Source organism: Mobula birostris, chromosome 26 (genome assembly GCF_030028105.1).
Source record: "Mobula birostris isolate sMobBir1 chromosome 26, sMobBir1.hap1, whole genome shotgun sequence".
Lineage (NCBI taxonomy): Eukaryota > Metazoa > Chordata > Chondrichthyes > Myliobatiformes > Myliobatidae > Mobula > Mobula birostris.
Window position 1 is genome coordinate 29,237,428 of NC_092395.1, and position 26,005 is coordinate 29,263,432.

The 26,005-nt window shown below is 44.7% G+C and overlaps 1 protein-coding gene across 1 annotated transcript in view; it reads right to left on the reverse strand.

Moving 5' to 3' along the window:
- LOC140188309 (protein ENL-like) overlaps positions 1 to 26,005 on the reverse strand; it is a 126,902-nt gene that overhangs the window by 41,303 nt on the left and 59,594 nt on the right. The window lies entirely within an intron of this gene.

Below are 26,005 nucleotides of genomic sequence, written 5' to 3' on the forward strand. Positions count from 1 at the left end.
TCAGGTCGCTAGTCCAATGCCTTAACCACTTGGCCACGTGCCCACCTATCGAGTATGCTGACAAGAAAACTGAATCTCAGGGTTGTATACGACGACATAGGATATACTTTGATAACGAAATTAACTTTGAACTCACTGACGCTAGCAATTGTTGATGGTTTAGCAAAGTTCTGCTCAGTTTACTCTTTTCTCCCTGATTTTATTTACGGCAATGTTGTGTGCTCTTCTTAAATCTCTCCTTTTAAGTCATCTTGAGTTACGCGCTGAAATTAGCCAAATTAAGAGCGGAGGACAGCCAACCAGAATGAGCACTAGGGTTCATCTTTCATGTTGCAAAGTCAGTTCTCTTCCTACTTGAGACTGCCAACTGCGAATGCATGGCTTGCTGCCAGCAAGACAGATGGGACGAGAAACCTTCAGCATTCTGTAACAAAATACCAGCACAACATCCCAACTTTTTGTCACGGCCGCAGCTTAAAAACAAAATCCTTCAATCAAAGCTGCCACCCACACCGTACTCCAGATTACTTTCTGCCGCACGATAAGCAAGCAAAACACTGAAAATAAAACTTATCGCAGAAACTGTAGCTTTAGTATTTTTGAAGACAGCTACGCATAATGTGAGTCAAGACATTCATTCGAAGCATCGTGTATTTAAAGCCCTTGTTTCTATTTTTAGTGTCCTAGAAAATGCATCTAATCTTGAGTATTTTATCTTAATCAACGATTTTAAGCAACTTGCTGAAAGTACCACAAACTGAATTGAAACCCTTTGCACCTCTCCAGATATGGTGGTGCTTCCTTGCTGTGGAGGATCGTTACAATATAGCTGTGACTGAGCTGTTAGTCAGACAACTACATAGTCTGCACGGAGATTATAATCAGCACAGATCTGACTGGTCGTATCACAGCTGTAGGTACGATTTAGTCCATGGAGCTTTGAGATACTATTGTTAAAGTTGCATAGCTTTAGCTACAATAAAAAAACATGGTGGGGGTGGGGAGGGGACGTGGACGGAACAAGAGACAAAAGGGGAAAGGCAAAAGAGTCGAGATGAAGCTGCAGACAATATGCAATAGGTTGCATTTTTTGCATCTGAGAGAAAACCACTAGGAAACTGCAGAGAGAGAGAGAGAGAGAGAGATGCAAAGCAAATGTTCAGCAGGCAGCATAGCACAAAGTGGAGAGGAAAGTCCTTCAGCCACCCTCCCCTCACAGACCACCAATCACAAATCCCATACTTTTTAAAAATTATTTGAGGGGTAAGGGTAGTGGCACTGTCATCGGGTACTTTGCAGATTTTCGCAAAGTGCGGGTGTCTGGGGCCGGACGGCATCCCGGGGCGCGTCCTCAAAGTGCGTGCGGAGCAGCTGGCTGGTGTGCCTATGGACATTTTTAATCTCTCCCCCTCCCAGTGTGCAGTGCCCTCCTGTTGCAAATCACCCTTCATTGTCCCTGTGCCTAAGAAAACCAAGGTAGCATGCCTGGACAACTGGCGCCCTGTCCACTCACCTCAATAATAAGCACATGCTTTGAGAGGCTGGTTAAAGATCACCTCTGCAGCATGCTGCCACCCAAACTGGACCCCCTGCAATTTGCCCTACCAACGGAACTGGTCTACCTGACACCATAGCCACAGCACTACACACCATCCTCACTCACCTGGAGAAGGGGGATACCTACGTAAGAATGCATTCTACACCACAATTCCATCCGGACTCGACAGGAAGCTCAGGTACCTCGGCCTGCACCCCACCTTGTGCAGCTGGACCCTGGACTTCCCATCAGATCGCCGGCAGGTGGTAAGGATGGGCTCCCTTACCTCTACCCCTCTGACCCTCAACACAGGTGCCCTCCCAGAGTTGTGTCCTGAGTCCCCTACTCTATTCCCTTTGTACTCATGACCATACCGTCACACACAGCTCCAATCTACACCTACGATTGTACTGCCACACACAGGTCCAATCTGCTGATCAAATTCACAGGTGACGTGACTTTGATTGGCCTAATTTCTAGTGGTGATGAGACAGCCTACAGAGGAGAGGGTGACACACTGACACAGTGGTGCCAAGATAACAACCTCTCCCTCAATGTCCAAAAAACAAAGAGCTGATTGTGGATTACAGGAGGAACGGAGACAGGCTCACCCCGATCAACATCAATGGGATTGCAGTTGAGAGGCTGAGTAGTTTCAAGTTCCTCAGTATACACATCACCGAAGATCTCACCTGGACTGTACACACTGACCTTATGACAAAAAAAGCACAACAGCGTCTCTTCCTCCTCAGGAGATTGAAGAAGTTCGGCATGAGCCCCCAAATCCTCAAGACCTTCTACAGGGGCATTATTGAGAGCATCCTGACTGGCTGTATCACTGCCTGGTCTGGGAACTGCACCAATCTGGATCACTGGGCACTGCAGAGAGTGGCACGGACAGCAGACAGCCCAGCACATCTGTGGATGTGAACTTCCCTCCATTGAGGACACTTACAGCAGCAGGTGCGTAAAGAATGCCTGGAAGATCATCCGGGATACCAGTCACCCCAACCATAAACTGTTCCAGCTACTTCCGTCTGACAAATGGTACCTCAGCATTAAAGCCAGGGCCAACAGGCTACAGGACAGCTCCTTTCTACAAGCCATTAGACTTTTAAATTCACATGTCTGTACATTACAACGGAGTCATAACACAAAGATTTTTACTCCCTCATGTTGCGGGAAATAAATTCTAATTGAATTGTATCTTTAACTCATTGGCCTTTTGCCTTTCCTCTCCCCACCCCTCCCCATACCCACCACGTTTCCCCAACTGGATGGCACTCGAATCCCAAACATGATACCTGGCAAAATGCTCCACATTTATTTACGGAGACGCAGTGCAGTACAGGTCCGTCGAGCCACACAGCCCAGTAATCCCTCTGATTTAACCCTAGCCTAATCACCACACAATGTACCGTGACCAGTTAACCCACCAACCTGCAGGTATTTAGGAAACCCGAGTCGCCGGAGGAAACCAGTGTAGTCACGGGGAGAACATACAAACTCCTTACAGGCAGTGACTGGAATTGAACCTGGGTCACCTGTAAAGCATTTTGCTAACCACCACGCTACCATGCAAATCCCCCAGAATACATGTAGACATTAGGATACTAAAATGGGTCTCTAATATGCCAAAGAACAGAGGACGAATTGCCTGCAAAGGTTCTGGTCCAAATGGATCAGCTCTTAGAACTCTCAAAAATCTCTGAGAGAACTGGACATTTGCAGTTACTCAAGGACTGACTGAAACAAACACAATTAACGTACAATCACTCTCACAAATCCAATGGCTACTGTACATAGATGCCTCTCGAAGTCCAACCCTATGACCCCGTCGTGAGAGGGGAGAAATGGGCAAGGCCGGCCAACAGGGCTCTGGTGAAGCTGTGTAGGCCGCGCCCCTGTACAGTGAATAGAATGGATTACAGAACCATTGTTGAACTCCATCCGTACCATTGACTGGATGACAGGAGGCCATCAATGGCCTATGCTCCAATGGGATCTAAGGGCCCAAGTAGAGGAAGACTGCACATAGAACATAACACCTGAAGAGATAAAAATGCATACATGAAAGACATTATAATGACATTATCAGTGGTCATCCAACATGCACACAAAATGGTGGAGGAACTCAGCAGGTCAGGCAGCAGACAGTTGACATTCCAAGCCAAGACCCTTCATCAGGACTGAAAAGGAAGGGTCAGAAGCCAGAATAAGGTGTTGGGGTGGAGGGGGGGGGGTGGAGGTAAGGAGAATAAACTGGCAGGTGATTGGTAGATGAGGGGGAGTAAGGTCAGAAGGCAGGGAGGTGATAGGTGGAAGAGGAAAAGGGCAAAAAGAGGAAGGAACTGACAGGAGAGGGCAGTGGACCATGGAAGAAAGGGAAGGGGACAGAGAACCAGAGGGAGTTGATAGGCAGGTGAGGAGAGAATGGGTGAGATAAGAACCAGGATGGGGAATGGAAAGAGAGGAGGGAGAGGAGGTGAAATTGGAGAAATCAATGTTCATGTTGCCCATTTGTTATTGCTCCTTAAGACTGAGTTTGACCTCATCAAGGCAGTAGGGGTGGCCATGGACAGCCATGACAGAATGGGAATGGGAAGTCAAACTGAAACAAGCAATCACCGGGAGGTCCTGCCTTTCACGGCCAACAGAGCGAAGGTGGCTGACAAAACAGTCCCCAGTCTGCACTGGGTCTCGCTGGTATCGAGGAGGCAGGAGGCACTGAATAAAATCGATGGCCCCAGCAAGTGTGAAGATAAAATGTCACCTCACCTGGAAGGATTGCTTGGGGCCCTGAATGATTGTGAGGGTGGGGGTGTAGGGGCAGGTATAGCACCTGTTACGCCTGCGGGGGTAAGCGCCAGGAGGGAGAACAGTGGGAAGGGACAAGTGGACAAGGGAGCTACATAGAGAGAAATCCTCATGGAAAGCCAGGAGGTAGGGGGAAGATGTGCCGGGCGATGGGGTCTTCTTTCACATAGCAGATGTTACGAAGAATGATGTGCTGGATTCGGAGGCTTGTGGGGCGGTAGGAAAGGACAAGGAGAAACATATGCCTGTTACGAGGGCAGATGTGTGGGAAATGGAGGAGATGAGGGTGAGGGAAGCATCAACAGTGAAAGGAAACCCTGTTCTTTGAAAAAGAGAAGACATCTCAGTGTTCTGTAATGGAAAGCCTCCTCCTCAAAGCAGATGGTGTGGAGACTGAGAAACAGACAGAAGGGAACAGCATTTTTACAAATGGCAGGGTGGGATAAAGTATAATTAAGATAACCGAGAGTTAGAAAGTTTGTAAAAAAAAATACATTAGTGGATACTCTGTTTCCAGACAGATGTCAGAAGTGGAACTATGATGAAAAACTTTTAGACTCTTTTTGGGAAGTCCCAAAAATATTATAGCTAATGAAGTAATTTTCAAATGCAGACAATATTAAAATATAGTTACACAGCACCCAATTTGCTCACAGAAAGTCCCCACTAATCAGCTCTTGATCAATCCGTTCCCCATACCATTTCATACTGGCACCTCCCCTCTCTCTACCCAGTCCTGACAAAGAGTCTCAACACAAAACGTCGACTACCCATTTCCCTCCATAAGTGTTGCCCGACCCACTGAGTTCCTCCAGCTCCTTTGTGCTAGCAACAGATGACCTGTTCTTCCTCAGAAACCAGAGTTCACTTCCCAGAGATCCTGTACGTCAACTGAAAGGGCAGCCTGGCCCTCAACATGCAAAGTTCAGCATCACCAACAATACCAGCATTCCACCATGGGAATGACCTCCGCTGTCCAGAGTGGGCCTTGGACAGCAGGAGTGCCAAGTTCAAAGGTCACAAAAAAGCGACTACAGCTTTCGGGGAAGGCAATTAGATTTAGATAAAAGTCCAGCAGACGAAGTTTACTTGGATTTTTTTGGCAGGCATTGACTAATTTCCTCATAGACTATTAAAATGATTGTGGTTTGTGGGAGTGAGACAAGCTATCTTAATGGAAGCACGTAAGGGAGGCTGCTTTATCTGAAGATGAAACAGAGTGGTAGAGAGGGCAAAGGACCCTAGCTCTTTTTTTCTGGGAAAATGAGCTGTTAACTGTAGATAAGAGATTTGAAAGGAAACAACATAACCACAAGCATTGCTTCAGTTTGCGAGCATGTGTAGGAGACCAACTTGAACTACATGTTCCAAGATGCTAACGATAAACGGGTTTATAAGCACAAATATCTGCGCCTTTTACACAATGCTCATAGAGAGCATTATTGAGCTCCAGCGGCTTGAGCACTTACTGGATGTAATGCTAATACAATTGCAGTTATAAATAGATCATGTCGCTTTTAAAATCCCCTCAACTGTTCAAATGATCAACTTCCTGTAGCATTAGTCGACTAGACCTGGGAAAATAACGTAGATAAATGTGTCCCACATTACACATTAACGCATTTCCAGGGTGCCGCGTGCTCTATCTTAAGTAAACAAGGCAACGTGCCTTTATTTTTAAAAAAAAAGACCACACGATTCTTAACTGGTGTCACGGCACCTTGTGGTTAGCGCAACACTAATACAGCTTGGGATGTCGGAGTCTGGAGTTCAATTCCGTCCTGTCTGTCAGAAATTTGTGCGCCCTTCCCATGAGCGCGTGAGTTTCCTCCGGGTGCTCCCGGTTTTCTCCCACAGCCCAAATCGGTGGGTTAATAGGTCATTGTAAATTGTCCTGTGATTACGCTAGGGTTAAATAGGTGGGCTGCTGGGCCACGTGGCTCATTGGGCCAGAAAAGGTTGCTCAACACTGTATCTCTAAATTCATTAATTAATCCTGAAACACAAAGCCCTAATGTGTCTGGGGATGGTGGGGGGCGGGGAGAGAGAATAATCAATAGACAGGCTACTGATAATTAAACAACAAGGACAATCCTGTGATGCATAAATGCACTTTCAGACTTAGCCCACTGAAGTTGTGGAAACTCAAAGGAGGAGCCACTGATACCATTGAATGCAGCACTCAAAGTCAAACTGCAATGATTATGGGCTTGATAAATATTCCAAAAGTCTGCTTTACAAATCTTATCAAGACACTCCAGAACATGGAACAATTTCACCTGCCCCTTAGAGTTGATTGCACCTTAGAAGATGAAATGCATTCTGGCAATCTCTTCCAAGCGCCTGATTCTTGGTAAGGGAACTGTTTACTTTCTTTGCATCACAAGGAACATAACAGACTGCATTTTTCTGTGCAAGAGAAACTGTCTCGAGAAAGAGACACAAGAAACTGCAAGTGTTGTAATTTTGAGCAAAAAAAGCAAATTGCTGGAGAACCTCAGCAGCAGATCAGGCTCATGTATGAAGAGTAACAGCCAGTGGAGGGCCAGGTCAGGCTGAAGAGTAACGGCCAGTGGAGGACCAGGTCAGGCTGAAGAGTAACGGCCAGTGGAGGACCAGGTCAGGCTGAAGAGTAACGGCCAGTGGAGGACCGGGTCAGGCTGAAGAGTAACGGCCAGTGGAGGACCGGGTCAGGCTGAAGAGTAACGGCCAGTGGAGGACCAGGTCAGGCTGAAGAGTAATGGCCAGTGGAGGACCAGGTCAGTCTGAAGAATAACAGCCTGTGGAGAACCTCAGCAGGTCAGGGGCATCTATGAAGAATGATGGCCAGTCAAAATTTTGACTCAAGACCTTCCATCTAAAAATGAGGGTCCTCTTCCAGCCAGTGTGGCAGCAACTCTGAATGAGTTGTTAGTCGAAATGTCAAAAGGAATATTGTAGATTTTGAATAAGGACCAGAGATCACTTGTTCCAAAACATGACAGCACAAAAGGCTAAAATGATGGAAATACTAACTTTTGAAAAAATAAATTGAAGTTCCAAATGTGATATCTACTGAGTACAATTTCCTGAAAAGGACCAGTAAAGCAGCTCTAAAGCATTACTTCTCTAGTAGGGTAAATGTAAAACGCTCGACGTATACTCAGCTTGAAGTGACTTGGAACAAGTGATAGCCATTCCAAATCATGAAGGTCATAACAAGAAAGAACTTTGTATCCCCGTGTTAAACCCATTTTGGTGGACGCGTCAAGAAAAGTGACCATCAGAATGTTATCATTTATTCCCAGGCAAATTGAATTCAAAAGCTGGGAGTTTGTACTTCAGTAATATAGGGTGAGACCACACCCCATACAGTATATAGAGTGAGACCACGCCCTATGTACAGTACTGGTCTCTCTCTGGATCCCCTTCGCCTATGGTCCACTCTCCTCTCCTATCAGATTCCTTCCTCTCCAGCCCTTTACCCATCCTACACACCTGGCTTCACCCATCACCTTCTGGCTACCTATTTCCCCTCCCCTCCCCTCCCCTCCCATCTTCTTTATTCTGCTGTCTTCCTCTTTCCAGTCCTGAAGAAGGGTCTCGGCCTGAAACGTTGACTGTTTACTCATTTCCATAGATGCTGCCTGACCTGCTGAGTTCCCCCAGCATTTCACGTGTGTTGCTTTGAATTTCCAGAATCTGCAGAATCTCTTGTGTTTATGATTTGCTCCGTATTTAAAGGTGTTGATGAGTTGTAAATAGTCCAGAAGCTTACTAAACTATTACTTGGAATGGGCAAGGGAGATAAGAGATATACAAAGTGGAAATATTTGCATGGTCCCGGGTAAAAAGAGAGGACCGGGATCACGTTATCAAAATGATCTATATGTGTCCATTACTTTTTGCAATTGAAGAAATGCTTTCAAGAATCTTCAAACAAACGGAGGAAGTAAAAGGGGTGGCCCGGTAACATCGCGGTTAACACAAAGCTATTTTAGTGCCAGTGACCCAGGTTAATTCCGCCGCTGTCTGTGAGGAATTTGTATGTTCTCCATCGTGACTGTGTGGTTTCCCCCGGGTTCAGTGGTTTCCCACATTCCAAAGATGTACGGAACACCACAGTGGTTAATTGGTCACATGGGTGCAACTGGGTGGCATAAGCTCATTGGGCTTCTGTGCTGTGTCCCTAAATAAATAACAGGAAGCTCAGCCCAGGCAAATAGTTTTGTCTTCGCGCAGAAACACGGGAATGGCTTATGATCAAGACAAATTAAAGTATTTGGGCAGTAGGTAGCCTAAAATTCTTTTGAATCACCCAAATCACCAAAAGTTGAAATATAAACACAGGGCAACATATTCGAAATGTACTAAATATCTTCAAGTAAGTTCTCTCCACTTACAATATCACTCTTCCCATGAAAATCTTGAATAATACATTTTAGAATACCTATAATGATGCTCATCCACCCTCAGTCACTCAATACAACGTCCTTTGGCGCTGATAAAAGGGAATTAGTTGGAGCATATGATTCCCCTTCCTGAGAGGATCTATAACCTTATGTACCAGAATTCGTCCAATCTATGCTGTCGGCTTCCATGTTTCCATTTGGAAATTATCCTAAGCCAACTCTTCCTCGTTCTAGATAATTGTTATTCATTTACTCCTTGAATTGAGCCTCACACAGAACATTGACCTTAGGAAGGATTTCACCGTTTCATACTGACTGTTGTCCCTCCAGACTGATCATTAACCAATTGTCTGTGGAAAGGAATTCCTCAGTCATCACATCTGCAGAGGTACCAGCATATGTACATTCAAGAGAAGATGACACTCCTGCCGATAATCTGCCTGATGAAGGAAGAGAGATTTGTAGCATTTCTTCATCTCATTACACACCCGTTGTTCTCATCACCTAATGTGAGAAGGGTCTTAAAATCATAAGTAACCTGCATGACCTCCACGAGGTCACCAACAAGCCAGCAATACAGGTAGGCTCGGCAGATGAAATTTAACACAGGAATGAGAGAGAAGGATTTCAGAGTTCTGAAATTCACTCGCTAGGCAGGTGCTGACAGGCGAAATTCTTCACACATTTCAAAAGCACCTGGTGCTTCTTAGCTAAGACCACCAACCGAGACCTGAGCTGTCTGATTAGATTAAATAGTTTTTGTTTGTGCTCATCATAAAGTTACTGGATTATGCTGTCTCTTCTATAATGTACATCTCCTCAGTGTAACACAGTCACATCAGCTGGAGCAGCAGTTACAATAAGCCTTGACTAATAGCTCACGTGGGACTACCAAGCGTGGTCAAAAGATAATGAGCTATTGGTCACTGGTTGAAATAAGGGAGCACTCATAAACAAACAAGAACTGAAAAACACAGAGGGCCTCTTTCTTAAACCATTCCCATTTCTCTTGTGATGACATAATTGGTGGTAGAAGGTACTCAGTTTCCTTTAATAATAATCCTTTAATCTATATCATGAAAAGATTAACTCTTCACTGCCAAGCACTGTTCACAAGTCAATAGCTGTATTACTGCCAATACAGCAACAAAGGCACTTTGCTGACTCCAAATCACCTTGGGACAGCCCGAGGTCCCTCGAGACGTTACACAATTACGAGTCTTTCTTTCGTTTGTCAACTGGATATCTTCAGACATTACGGGGGTGGGGGGGGGAGACAGCCAATGTAATAAGGTGGGAGAAAAGAGCTGGAGTAAGGGCCACTGGTAGGGGGTGGTTGGGAGTGGGGTGGGGAAGATACAAGAAATTCGGAGATGTTTGGTGAAAGAGGCAAAGGGCTGAAGATGAGGTATGATCGGTGAGGACAGTGCACCATGGAATAAAGGGAAGGGAAGGAAGGCAGATCAAGAGGGTGGGGGAGGGGAAACAGAAGAGGTGATGAGGCCGGTGGGATAAGGGAAATGGTTATCAATAGAGAAATCGATGTTCATCTTATCTGAGGACATGGAGAGTCATGGTGATATGGGAATTAAAACGGATGGCTACCAGAAGATCCTGGCTGTTACAAAGGTGCTCGATGAACCAGTCCCCCAATCTGTGCCAGGTCCCACCAGTCCAGAGGAGGCTGCACCAGCCGTAATAAATGACACCAATGGATTGACATATGAGACTTAAATGCCTCAGCGGGAAGGACTGCTTACAACCCTGAGTGGTGGTGAGGAGGTGGTAGCATTTGTCACACTTGCAGGGGTCAGTACCTGGAGGGGGATCAGTAGAGGGGGACTTGTGCTGTGCTGTGCTTTGCTGTAACTTGTCTAGGAGGTGCTACCCATTACCTTCACCACTGCTCAATTGAAAAGATGAAGATTTGCAGTTTGTTGAGCCTGAGCAGTTCTAATGCCACATCAATGTATAACCCACACTTGGCACCAAAATATTCCACAACCTTCAACACATGGGAATAATTACTATTTAATAAACCTTTTCTGTTGTTAGAGGGATACAAGTATGTCTCAATTTCTTTGCTTATTATGAAGCAATCTTTCATTTGAGTCATCAATCTTAATTTAAAGGTTACTGGGTAGATCAGATAACCAGGTTTTCAAAACTCCTCACGTAAACATGGCTGAAGAAATAGCGTGAATCTGCTGCCAGCAACGCCGGGTGCAGGCATGTCAATTATTTTAAAAACAGGATGCCCGAAATGATAAATGCTGTTCGCTGGAACTTCAATTTCGCAAGTCTGCAAATCGCTTCTAATAAGTGGCAATAGCCAAGAGGTCCACTGCTGGACTAACTCTTCAAATCATGTTTCAGGATTACATGATTAATTTGTTGTGAGAAGTTTAAGTGCATTATTACACTTCGAGCTTTACCTTTTATTATAGACACCTGCTTGTTAATGCACATATTTAATCAACCAATCATGTGGTAACAACTCAATGCACGAGTTCAGCTCATTGACACTTTAAAACAAGCCAAAGGACATCCATGTGAAATAAGCAACACACATCAGAGTTGCTGGTGAACGCAGCAGGCCAGGCAGCATCTCTAGGAAGAGATACAGTCGACGTTTCAGGCCGAGACCCTTCATCAGGACTAACTGAAGGAAGAGTGAGTAAGGGATTTGAAAGTTGGAGGCTACCCAGACGGAATATACCCACATCGGGAGCATGTGGCCTTTTATATATTGGCAAGACCCGACACAAACTGGGAGACCGCTTTGCTGAACATCTACGCTCTGTCCGCCAGAGAAAGCAGGATCTCCCAGTGGCCACACATTTTAATTCCACATCCCATTCCCATTCTGACATGTCTATCGACGGCCTCCTCTACTGTAAAGATGAAGCCACACTCAGGTTGGAGGAACAACACCTTATATTCCATCTGGGTAGCCTCCAACCTGATGGCATGAACATCGACTTCTCTAACTTCCGCTGATGCCCCACCTCCCCCTCGTACCCCATCTGTTACTTATTTTTATACACACATTCTTTCTCTCACTCTCCTTTTTCTCCCTCTGTCCCTCTGAATATACCTCTTGCCCATCCTCTGGGTCCCCCCCCCTTGTCTTTCTTCCCGGACCTCCTGTCCCATGATCCTCTCGTATCCCCTTTTGCCTATCACCTGTCCAGCTCTTGGCTCCATCCCTCCCCCTCCTGTCTTCTCCTATCATTTTGGATCTCCCCCTCCCCCTCCAACTTTCAAATCCCTTACTCACTCTTCCTTCAGTTAGTCCTGACGAAGGGTCTCGGCCTGAAACGTCGACTGCACCTCTTCCTACAGATGCTGCCTGGCCTGCTGCGTTCACCAGCAACTTTGATGTGTGTTGCTTGAATTTCCAGCATCTGCAGAATTCCTGTTGTTTCCATGTGAAATAAACTCAGTGGCCACTTTAGTAAATACACCTGCTCATTAATACAAATATCTAATCAGCCAATCATGTGGCAACAACAATGCATAAAAGCACGCACGCATGGTCAAGAGGTTCAGGTGTTGATTGGACCGAACATCAGAATCAGAAAGAAATGTGATCTAAGTGACTTTCCCCATTGAATGATTGTTGGTATCAGGTGGTTTCAGTGTCTCAGAAACTGCTGATCTCCTGGGATCATTCTCTGTAGAAAATGGTGCGGAAAAACAAGAACTGTACCTTGAGTAGCAATTTTGGGGGAAGAAAGTCACTCGTTAATGAGAGAGGCCAAAGAAGAGCATCTCTGAATGGACAACATGCCGAACTATGAAGTGGATGGGCTACAGCAGTAGAACAGGAATGTACACTCAGTGACCACTTCATTAAGTACAAGAGGTCCCCAGGCAAGCAGAAGGTTCAGAATTAATACCTTGAGCTGTCCTGTAGGGAAGGACTCAAGGATATCTACTGAGAGTGACCTGGTGCTAGGCAATGTATCTGGTCAGGTGACAAGTCTCTTGATGGGCGAGCAGCTTGGAGAGAGTGGCCACAACTCCCTAACCTTTCCACTGGTTTCCTTCCCTGTATAGTGGGCACCTGGAGTGGAAGGTACTGCAGAGAGCAGTGTTACATCAGACAGCTATAGCTCAAGGCAACTGGACTCGTTGTCTTGTCTAGAAGACATTTCGCCATTCATCCAAGAGGCTTCTTCAGTATCCATGGTGGGTCGTTTTCCAACTTATAAACTCTGTGAGTTGTTTTAAAAGTTATAGGAATCACATGAAGGTCATTAGGAGTCACAGAGATAATGAGAGGGTTATTAGTCTTATCTTTGCATGAATAGAGGTATGAGCTGTTGTGGAGATGCCGGGGTAGAGATGTTGGGACTGCATTGTAGGTAGCTGATAGTTGGTGTCGTATCCCACCCTCACTGTACAGGGATGGGTTTTCCAGTTTGACAAAATAGCTCCTCTAACCCCTCTTTCAAACCATCTGTCATCTCAGTCCAAAATGTGCACATTGTTATTAAAGGAGTGCCCCTTGTCCTTTAGGTGTAGATATACAGCCGAGTCTTGACCTGAGGTGTTAGCCCTCCTATGTTGGCCAATCCGTTTGTGAAGCAGTTGCTTTGTCTTGCCAATATACAGATCTGTGAAGTTCTCATTGCATTGGATAGCATATACAATATTGCTCGGTTTATGTCATTGTATAGGATCCTTGGGGTGGACAAGTTTCTGTCTGAGTGTGTTTGTAGGTTTTGAAAAACACAGGGATTTTGCTCTAGACAACACAGCAAGTCCGGTTGTCTTGATTTACCACTGCTTGATTATACAATAACCTGGAAGACTTAAGACCTTCAGACGTACAGCAGTACTGTACAACAGATTTTTCAGCCACCTGTCATTTCTGTGGTTGGGAGGAGTTAGTGTACCGTGCATACACTGACTGTGAGAGGTTGCAAACTGTGACTGCATTTCTGCTCCTAAAGTTCGGGTTGTATCTTAGCCCCCACGGTCCTGATCCACTGTCACTGGGTGCAGAGAGGGACGAGTCGGTCAGGGTAACTCCTGGATAGCTTTCTCTTGGACCTGGCCAAGTTGGTCATTCACGAGTCCAGGGGATGGGCAGTCAAGGGCTCTGCCCAGGCCAATTGCTCGCCCCTCTCCCAGAGTCAAGTTCAGCCTGGGTGACCCCGGAGAAGCAGGATGTCATTTCTATTGTCACAATAGATGATTTCCAGCAGTGTTGGGACCTCAGGGGCTCAAGTGTGTTGTAAGTAATAATATTTTCATTTGAAATTGTAAGTGGTCACAGTGATTTTGTTAAAGAACAAAAATGTGCTGGAACTTTTCACAAGCATTAGGATAAGTCAATCCCCAAGGCCAGCCTGGATACAATCTAGTTACCCCAGGAAGTGAGGAAAGAGATTGCTGCACCTTCAGTGATGATCTTTGCACCCTCACTGGCCACAGTAGTACCCGAAGATCAGAGAGTGGCAAATGTTATCCCTTTGTTCAAGAAAGATAATTGGGGATTATCCGAGGGGTGATTGATAAATTCATGGCCTAAGGTAGAAGGAGTCAATTTTAGAAAACCTAGCACATTTATTTTTCAACATAGTCCCCTCCTACATTTACAGACTTAGTCCAGCGGTCGTGGAGAATACGGACCTTGGGCCTCCAGAAAGTGTCCACAGATGGGTGATTGATAAGTTTGTGGCCTAAGGTAGAAGGAGGTGAGTTATATGGCTCTCATTACATGCACATGCAGGTCAACTCTTTGAGTGATTATGCAGAAAGTTTGAAGTTAATTACTCCTTCTACCTTAGGCCACGAATTTATCAATCACCCAAATGAGTTATTCTCTGATCAGTTATTAACTTCAAACTCTCTGCATAACCACTCAGAGTTGAACTGCATGCGCATGTAACGAGAGCTGAATAACTCATCTCCTTCTACTGTAGACCACAAACTTATCAATCACCCCTGCTGTGGACACTTTCTGGAGGTCCAAGATCCATATGCTCCACGACCGCTGGCCTAAGTTTGTAAATGTAGGAGGGACTATATTGAAAAATAAACACAAAATACTCTGCAGATGCTGGGGTCATGGCAACACGCACAACACGCTGGAGGAACTCAGCAGGTCAGGCAGCATCCGTGGAAACGAACAGTCAACATTTAGGGCCGAGACCCTTCGTCAGGACGAAGGGTCTCGGCCTGAAATGTTGAAAAATCAATGTGCTAGGTTTTCAAAAATTGACTCCTTCTACCTTGGGCCACAAACTTATCAATCACCCCTCGAAAACCAGTGAGTCTTCCAGTGAGTCTTAAGAGTGGGCAAACTTCTTCTGAATATTCTTAGAGACAGGTACTACAACATTTAGAGAAGCATCAGCATGGCTTTGAGAAGTCAGCATGGCTTGTGAGGAGTAGGTCATGTCTCACAAACCAGTGAACTCCGTGAGGAAATGACAAAACAAATTGATGAAGGCAAGAGCGATGGATGTGGTCTATAAGAATTTTGTAAGGCACTTGACAAGGTTCCCCATAGTAGGCTCCTACAGAAAGTTAGGAGGCATGGGATCCAGGGGAACCTGGCTGCCTGGATTCAGAATTGGCTTGTCCACAGAAGGCAGAGGATGGTTGTGAAGGGAGCATAATTCTACCTGGAGGTCGGTCGGTGTTTCACAGGGATCAGTTCTGGGATCCCTGCTCCTCGTGAATTTTTGTAATTGACTTGGATTAGGAAGTGGAAGTTTGTGTCATCTGCAAAGACCGGAGGTGTGGTGGATAGCGTAGAAGGTTGTCGTACATTACAACAGGACATTGATAGGATACAGACCTGGGCTGAGAAGTGGCAGATGGAGTTCAATCTGGAAAAGTATGGCTGCAGTGGAGAATTACCAGGATGCTGCCCGGATTAGATAGCATGTGTTAAGACAACAGACTGCGTGAGCACAGGCTTTTCTCTTTGGGGAGGAGACTTGAAAGTGTAGAAGGTGAAAAGAGGCATAGACAGAGTGCACAGTGAGCACATTTTCCCCATGGTGCAAATGGAAAATATAAAATATGGAAAATGGGTATAATTTTAAAGTGGTTTGAGGAATGTATAGGGAAAACATCAGAGGTCATTATTTTTTAAATATACACAGTGGGGTATGCATGGAACATTCCTTACTATTCCCTTTGAAATAGGTACCTGGGGACATTACTAATTTTAACTGAGGACTATTATGCATAGACCTTGTAAAATAGGCAAATGCAGTCAGGCTCTGTGTGTGCATAAAGGAAGATATCATTGGCTGTTCACATTTATTATGAGGGAGGCATTGGCTCATACCAACAACTCAGTTTCCAAGGATGACGTGAGAATGAGGAGCATTAGCCCAATGCAAAAGTGGTACACTAGAACAAGGAGGGCCAATTACTCAAGCCTACCGCAGTACGGATAACAGAACCTAGTCAAAATTACTCAGTGATGCAAGACTGCAAGGGACTGGAAACTCCATTTTAGGTTCCCCATGTGATCCCAAGTAATGATCAAATTCCCCGAGACTTGTTTCACATGCAAGACTAAAGCAAAACTTGGAACCAGGCAAATTCTTTAAATTCTTCCTACATTTGGAAGATCTTTAATCTTGGTGTTTGATGGCTCATTTGTTAAATAACTTTCCAAAGAGCAGGTGATGGATGAGGAATAAGATTCAGAATGAAGAACCGGATCACACAAGTCCATTCAACAGGAGAGATATTACAAAGAGCAGAATATCCAAGACACAGGAGATTTGTCTTTTGGATTAAGATTCAAACTGGAGAAAGGGACAGGTTGGCACCAGTGGTATCTCCAGGAGCTTTCGTTGGTTGATGGTGATAAATGAGCAGGAGAAATTGCAGTAGTTTGTGTTAGAAGTGGTAATGAAGCAGCAAAACAGCTGATGCTTTTTTTGTGGCCTTCAAGAAAAGACAGTACAGTTAACTCCAGGTCAGGGGTTAGAGCTAAAGATGCAGAAACAGATAAAATGATGTGCTAAGAGTGGTTGTCTGGGTGGCTTTTATCTACTATGCCTACTTAAAAAAAATCTGGTGCATGCAACTAAGCAAAACACCCATTTGGAACAGATATGATTAATGTCAAACACAGTGAGAGCTGTTGTAGTGTGCGAATTGTTGCAAGATGTTCTGCAAGAGGTTTTTGCATTTGTCAGCCAGAAGAATCTCAGCAAGCCAGCATGCTATTAAACAGTCACATGCATCGAAACCATACATAAAAACTGTGCTACGTATTGATCGCATGTTAGTTTCATGCGATGCCTCAGGCGCCAAATTCAAGTTATCATGCTAAGTGTTGTGAACATCAGGTATCCTCTGCTTTCTCCTGCAGTAACTAAGTATTTCTCTAAATTTTTATGCTTCGTGCAATCTTAAAAATCAGAATTACGCATGGGTTGTGTGTTGTGCTTATTACTGTGAGATGAGAATGCATAGATGATTGTATAGAGGAGAAGTGACAAGCTGTTTTGAAAGAGTTCATGCCTAAATTGGTGAGAATCATTTACAAATTTCTCTTGCATGCCATGCTAATTTTGAGCAGGGGTCATCACTGTTTAATAAATTGGAACAATAATTTAGATTAGATTAGATTATGAGGACACGCAGTCCTCTTTTATTGTCATTTAGTAATGCATGCATTAAGAAATGATACAATATTCCTCTGGTGTGATATCACAAAACACAGGACAGACCAAGACTGAAAAAAACTAAAAAAAAAACCACATAATTATAACATATAGTTACAACAGTGCAATAATACCATAACTTGATAAAGAACAGGCCATGGCACAGTAAAAAAGTTCAAAGTCTCTCGAATGTCCCACATCTCACGCAGACAGGAAAAGGAAGAAAACTCTCCCCGCCATGCCCGACCACAGTCCGACTCTGAGTCATCCGAAAACTTCGAGCCTTCGATCAGCCCTCCGACACCGAGTACCGAGCACAGTCTCTATCCGAACGATTCGACCTCAATCTCGGTCGCCAGCAGCAGGCAAAGCCGGGGATTTTGGGGCCTTCCCTCCAGAAGGTTCTCTATCGCCCAGTAACAGCGGCAGCGAACCGGCATTTCAGAAATTTCTCCAGATGTTCCTCTGTGCTTTCACGTCTGTCTCCATCAAATCAGAATTGTCCACGGCCCCTATTTAACGGATACAATATCATTTTCACCGGAGAGCTGTGTGCGCACGGCGTGCTGCTATCTTCTCCTCCTGGAATAATTGTGGACATTTCAGGAAAAAGGACAAATGCTGTAGCTTATTACATGGATTCATTGAAATACATCAAATATTTTGATTTGACACTCAGAGACAGATTGAAATAAATCACGCATTTTAGAAAACCTGTTCAAAAATTAATTTTAAAAGACAATCAAGGAGGTGAACAAGGAGGAGAGGAGAAGATGGCAGCGCAACGCAGCTCGCAGCAACCACTCCGGTGGTGATGTCTGTTATTTGTCAAGTAGGGTGCCGTGCACAATCCTGATTTGATGGAGACAGAGGTGAGAGCACAGAGCAACATCTGGTGAAACTTCTGAAATGCCTGCTTCGCTGCCGCTACTGTGTGGTCCGAAATCTCCGGAGGAGAAGGCCCCGAGTCCTCGGCTTTGCTTGTTGCTCGGTGGCCAGGGCAGGGTCAAAGCGCTCGACAGAGATAGTGCTCGGTGTCGAAGGGCTGGTCGGAGGCTCAAAGTTTTCGGAAGGACTAGAGTCCGCTGCGGTCGGGTGCTTCCAATGGTGCTGCATCGGCAAGTTTGCAGCGCTTGGAGGTTCATGGCAGGGAGAGTTCCTCCCTTCTACCGTCTGTGTGAGATGAGGAGGGTATTGGGACTTTGAGATTTCTTTTTTACCGTGCCCATGGTCTGCTCTTTATCAAATTACGATATTGCTTTGCACTGTTGTAACTATATGTTATAATTATGTGGTTTTGTCAGTTTTAGTCTTGGTTTGTCCTGTGTTTCTTGTGATATTATTCTGGAGGAACATTGTATCATTTTTTAATGCATGCATTTCTAAATGACAATAAACGAGGACTGAGTGTCCTCAATCTAAATAACTTTATTTTTAAATATTATTGCACCTCACATAATAAATGTGAATGTGAAATTATAAGCTTTAATGCACAATCATTAAAAAAAATCTAGTAAAAGGAAAAGAAACACACTTTACTCTCAGTGAGACTTTTGTTCTGCACTAACGATAATAAATATTTTATATCCGGTTTGTATTTGGTTCTTTAGAGAGCTATCCACATAGAACTAGTTTTATCAGCAAGTCTCCTATAATTAGACCTGACCAAGTTCATCACTGAAACTAATGACTCACATAAATATATGGATAAAAACAGTGCTAACATTGCCTTTGCAAGATTTTTCAGACAGTTGAAAGTCTCGGGAATGGAATTTCAGAACCTCATTGTCTGGATTTTTATGTTTCGGCCCAGTCACTAACAAATCTCTTTCAACATTTTCTTAAGTCAACACATTTTTGCCTCCAAATAGAGCAGCTTTGTAAAGCAATGGATTGCAATATTTACTGTTTTTAATCACTGAATACCCAGTGTTCACTCACAAACAACAGAAAAATATAAGCAAAGCAAAGCCATTGCCAACTGGCCCAACCGTTTACTATCCAAATACTGATGAGTACACCAGATCTGCGAGGATTTCAAAACATACCATCCAAATGTCAACGTGCTCTCCATAACCTTCTAGCTGGTGCCAAGCCAGTATGAAATGTTTCCTGTGAAAATATTTCACTGTTCTTGGGTTGTAAAAAAAAACCCATTCCTTGCTTCATTTGACAGTAAAGATAATCATTATGTATTTTTCTTATTGTGGGTGGGGATTAAGAGCAGCAGTGCACGCCAAAATTCTTTGCACTTAGGCACGTGCGCCAAGGTTTGCCCCTCATATTTATATGAATGTATAAGAGTGATTAGAAGCCAGAGTCAGAAAGCATTGAGTGGGAGTTGGGGTGGTTCTTAATGACAGCTAGGCCTCCCAAGTGCCTTAGGGATGTTCAACCACAGATACCATTGCTCTTATATGGTCCAGGACAGGTTCCTCTGTCATACTCCGAAGTACGCAGTGCACAGGCAACTGCACTGGTATTGAAAATCTCTCCGGTTACAAGGGTGACCAGGCGGTGGACAGGTCAAATGCTTGCCTGGTGTCAGAATAATCTTGTGCTCGACATCATAAAAGGCTAAAGAACTGACTGTAGACTTGTTGAAGGGAGGTCAAACGTGCATCTGTCCTCACTGAAGGCAGTATAGAGAGGCAACGTGGCCGGCTCCATCTTTCACAACACCAGAGACAGGTAGAACCCCTGCACGTACACGAGGCACATCATTCACCCAGTCCTGTTGTCTGGGGACTTGTGTTTTGTGACCTTGGATCATCTTGGATCCACAGATGAAACTGAAAATGGCTCAGGTGACTGCTGCGGTGGAGGAGCAAGGTATGGGCACCAAGTACAGCAATACCAAGAACGCCTCACACGTGATGACCACATTCTTGCCATTCGTCAAGAGGGAGTGCCGTTACCTCAGTTCCAATTTTCTTTTAACTTTGCCTGTCTGCTCCTGGGAATTCTAGTTGCACATCTTGGTGCCTCTGAACCAGATTGCCAATACCTCACAGTCAGATACATTGGGGAACAGGACAGAGAACCTGGGCTGGTCCAAACTCTTCTGCACCCTGTTATCCAATGCTGTGGAATGCTCCAGTGGGTTATGCTGTCATACACACTGCCACAGGTGGTTTCACAGATCCTTAATACATCCATCTGTGAGGACATTACAGTATCACCCACTTTCTCATGGCCATGGAATTATGTGCTCCATCTGTGGAATTCTCCGCCCAATGAAGCAATGGAGGCTACCTCAGTAAATACATTTAAGACAAGGTTGGACAGATTTTTGCACAGTAGGCAGGTGGAGATGAGTCCATGGTCAGATTAGCCATGATCTTATTGAATGGTGGAGCATGCTCAACGGGCAAGCTGGCCTACTCCTGCTCCTATTTCTTATGTTCTTTTAGAAGGAGAAGCATAAATCACATCTCATCCTGCTCCAAGGAGCAGGCTCTCGATCAGATAATATTGGAGGATTCTGAGTTGGTGGGCTCTTTACCTCCAAGCTTCTCCTTCATATCCATTCCCTCTTACAATGCAGAACGAGAAGAACAAAGCTCAAAGTAAATGAATTATTAAAGTACATATACATCATCATATTCTACCCTGAAATTAACAAGCTTTAACAGTAGAACAAAGAAATACAGATGAATGAAAAACCAACACAAAGTTGGACAAACAACTAATGAGCAGAAGACAAATTGTACAAATAAAAAGAATAAAGGAAATAAGTAAAGCATGTGCTGTAGAATCTTTAAATGCGAGTCCATTGGTTGTAGAATCAGTTCAAAGTTGAGGTGAGTGAAGTTATCCACACGGGTTCAAGAGCCTGATGGTTGAAGGGTAATAACTGTTCCTGAACTTGGTGGTATGGGACACAAGGCAGGGGTTAGTATGGGTGCAGACACACCCAGCCCTGAGACACCAGGCAAGGTCATTTGATTCTGAACAACTGGTTTATTGGTCATTACAGAATCTCTCTGGTGCTTCCAGCTCCCTTCCCCTTTTCCCAACCATGACTGGCTTCTCCCTGTCTCCTTCCCACTCTCAGTCCACAATAGAGACCCATATCAGAATCAGGTTTATCATCACTCACAGATGTCATAAAATCTGCTTTTTTTTTTTTGCAGCGGTGCAGTACAATACATAAAGTTCCTACAGTACTGTGCAAAAGTCTTGATTATACGAGCCTAGCACTTTTGCAGAGTACTGAACATTTACAAAAATGTTTTTGAAATAATAAAAGTGACTCACAACAAAAGATAGTTGGTAAAACATTTCAATGACTTGGAAATTTGAAGGAAAATAGAATATCAATTTTGAGCTGCATATTAGTGGGAAAAAAAGTGAATTCCCATGCTCATGTCCTTTACACTTGCTTGCGTGACAATTAAACATTCTTTTCTGGCACTTGTTCCGATGTTATCTAATCATTAAATTCCACTCTGTCCATCGTTGCTATCCTTTTGAAGTACAAACAGTGATTAGTCGTAAAAAGTAAAAGTTCAGAAGGGGGCTGTTCTACAATCAGTGAAAGAGAGTCACGTAGGCTAACTCCCACCACCACAACCCCCCCCCCCCATTCCCAAACCTCAGCATTTAGAACTTCCATTGCTCACTCGCACATTTCTTCAATGCTATGATAGCTTCTGCCATCTGGTGCCTTGGTACGTAGATGTCATTGAGCCATAATCAAATACAAGACAACAGACAATAGGTGCAGGAGTAGGCCATTCGGCCCTTCGAGCCAGCACCGCCACTCACGGTGATCATGGCTGATCATCCACAATCAGTATCCAGTTCCTGCCTTATCCCCATAACCTTTGATTCCGCTATCTTTAAGAGCTCTATCCATCTCTTTCTTGAAAACATCCAGAGACTTGGCCTCCACAGCCTTCTGGGGCAGAGCATTCCACATATCCACCACTCTCTGGGTGAAAAAGTTTTTCCTCAACTCCGTTCTAAATGGCCTACCCCTTATTCTTAAACTGTGGCCTCTGGTTCTGAACTCGCCCATCAGCGGGAACATGCTTCCTGCCTGCAGCGTGTCCAATCCCTAAATAATCTTATACGTTTCAATAAGATCCCCTCTCAACCTTCTAAAGTCCAGAGTATACAAGCCCAGTCGCTCCAATCTTTCGATATATGACAGTCCCGCCATCCCGGGAATTAACCTTGTGAACCTATGCTGCACTCCCTCAATAGGAAGAATGTCCTTCCTCAAATTTGGAGACCAAAACTGCACACAGTACTCCAAGTGTGGTCTCACCAGCGCCCTGTACAGCTGCAGAAGGACCTCTTTGCTCTTATACTCAATTCCCCTTGTTGTGAAGGACAGCATGCAATTAGCTTTCTTCACTGCCTGCTGTATTTGCATGCTTGTTTTCAGTGACTGACGTACAAGAACACCTAGATCTCGTTGTTCTTCCCCTCTTCCTAACTTGACCCCATTTAGATAATAATCTGAGACAAGGTAAACTAAGGCTGAAGGATAGAGAACAGAAAACATTGGTGCAGGAAAGAGGTGTAAATATTCATTATTTTCTCATTTTTCAAGGTGCTGGACATCTATAGTAAGCCAGTATTTATTGCATTGGGGTGAAGGGGGGTTACCTTCCTGAACCATCGTTGGGATGTTGGCTAGTGAGATCTGGGATTTCCAAGTTAAGATGGTGTTCAAGTTGCAGGTAGCGGCATCCCACTCATTCTCTGCCCTTATCCTCCGTAGGTGGAGATACGTCTCTGCCACAGGAGGCCTAAGGTGCTCCTTTCCTCTGGTAGCCTGGTCACCCGTAGGGCAAAATGTAGCGCCCGCTTCACCCCTCCCCTGACCAGAGTCACGTGAAGCCACCGGATCAGGTGGTAGATGGTCATATGAGAAACTGGTACGCATCACAAGCCTTGGTCATGTGACCACTGACACCAGTCTCTGAAAAGTATTGATAATGGCTGGGGTCACCCATTTTGTAAAGATACTGCCCAGAAGGTGGCAATGGCAAACCATTGCAGTAGAAAAAATCTGCACAGAACAATCACGGTAATAAGACCACGATCGCCCATGTCACATGACATGGCATGTAATGATGATGATGATCCTCCTCAGAAGGTGTGATGACAGATTTGAAAGATTTTTGTACTCAGCTATCCAAGAAGCCTGGTTGAGTACACAACTTCAGGTATTCTAGACGTGGTGCCTGGCCTGCTGAGCTCCTCCAGCATTTTGCGTGTGATGCTTCAGGTGTTTTGTAACTGTCAAAGGGTTTCAGCCCAAAATGTTGTCTGTACCAGTCCTGTCAAAGTGTTTCGGCCCAAAACATTGACTATACTCTTCTCCACGGATGCTGCCTGGTCTGCTGAGTTCCTCAAGCATTTTGTTTGTGTTTCTTAAAGTAAGGTGAATGGATCTAGGATCTAAGGGCATGGTCAGTATGTTCACAATCCTTGATCTGGGTCAGAAGTTGAAAAATGAACTTGCTTCTCCACAAATAGTGGTCACTTGAAGCAAGAGAGCAGTAAGTAGAGGGGATGGATTTGATAGAAGATGAAAAAGTAGAGATCTGGAACTTACTGACGGTGAAGACAGAAACCCTCATCACTATCTGGATAAATCACTGAAGATCCAACACTACAGAACAGGAACAGCAGTTTTGGTTTGACATTATTATGGAGGAATGAATGGCCTCATACTGGGGTGCAAACCCCTTTGGTCTTCCTCAGTAAAAGAGTTGGTTCAGACCCAACAGGTACTTTTAAAAGAGCTGGATCAAGACCTGCTGTGAACTTCAACTCAAGACTTTGAAAAAGCAAAAGCTTTGAATGCTCCCAAAGGAAGTTTACAAAATAAAGGGGCCATCAGGTGATTGGGGGGTGTGGGAGGGGAGAACATCAAGTTACGCAAGGCTTTTAATAAGATGGTTTGATACTTAAGTCACTCTGAAATGTATTTATTTATTGAGATCCAGCATGGAGTCAGCCCTTCAAGCTGCGCTGCCCGGCAACCCCCAATTTAACCCTAGCCTAACCACAGCACAATTTACAATGAACAATTAACCTACCAACTGGTATGTCTTGGGCTGTGGGAGGAAACCGGAGCACCCGGAGGAAACCCACGTGGTCACAGGAAGAACGGACAAAATCTTCACAGACAGTGGCACAATCAAGCCCTGCGGTGATTTTTTTTTGACAGACTCGGATAAGGACTAGCATGGAAAAGTAGGTGGAAACCAACACGATCTAAAGAAAATGTTATATTCTTATAGTGCCTTTTAGATATCCCAAAATGCTTTGCAGTACCTTTGAAGTACCAACACAGAACCACTGAAGAGAACACAACAGCCATAGTGTGAACAACAAGCTCCCAAAGAGAAAAACAATAATTGAATCATCTTGATCCTTGACATGTTGAGCAGAAGATAAACAATACTCAGGACATCAGGAGATCTCACCAGGTTTAGGACCTATTATATCTGACTAAGAAAACAATCAGAATGTCCGCTTAACATTTCCAAAAGATAATTCCCTGAAAAATGTAGTGCTCCCCCAGTAATCCACTGGAATATCAGCTGAAGTTTGTCCTTACGTTTCTGAGTGAGATGAGTACCTGGCAATGACACTGTTGCCAACTTAGTCACGGGTAACACTAGAGTTTCATCATATAGTCAAGAGGAGGCAGAAGAATGGGTGGAAGTATAAAAAAGGGTAGGGTAGGTGATCATGAGAGCCAGATGATGAACTGCTGATGGCAAAACATCAGATGCGGCTTGGGATGCAAGGGGGGTAACAAGATGGTGCCAGTGATCAACAGCAACGTGTTGCAGGCAGCTCACAAAACTACTAGTTATTTTTCACCTTCTAAATGTACTTCTTCTGAACTGCGCTCGCTGCAGTCTGTACATTTCCTTTTAAGGATGTCAGCTAAACGATCTGGTGCTTTTGCGATCTCCTGGGGCATTCTGCGAACTAGACTCTCGAGAGCGCCAGCACACCCGGGGCGGCCATCTCTGGGGATGGACACTTCACCGAGGCCCAAGGGAAAAACGTGAACCCGTGGTCGGCTCCATTACTCTGTGCTGATTAAAGCGTTGAGCAAGATTAAGATCGTCGAGGATAAGCACAGAAAATGAACAGGTGCTCAGTACTGTCTGCCTGCATTTGACCAGTCTCCTTTCTCTTCCCGCTACTACCATTGGGCGGGAGGTGCAGGAGCCTGGGGTCCCACACAGCCAGTTGTTGCCCTGTGGCCACTGGACTCCTGGACAGGCTCCACGTTGACAGCTTTTGTTGTGTGGGTTTTCTTTTTAAAAAGGGATTGAGTCCCGATGATGGGTCTCAGCCCGAAACGTCGACTGTACTCTTTCCCACAGATGCTGCCTGGCCTGCTGAGTTCCTCCAGCATTCTGTGTGTGTTGCTTCTCTTGCGTTAGTTTCATGACTGCCTGCAAGACGAATCTCAAGCCTGAACACAGCGCATGTACTTTGATAATAAATGCACTCTCAGCAGTTTGTGGAGGAAGAGCAAGACATTACGGAACAAAATGATAAACAACGGGACAGCGAGAAAAGACAAATTAGGCGCGGGCACAGAAATAAAAGGGTGAAAACCT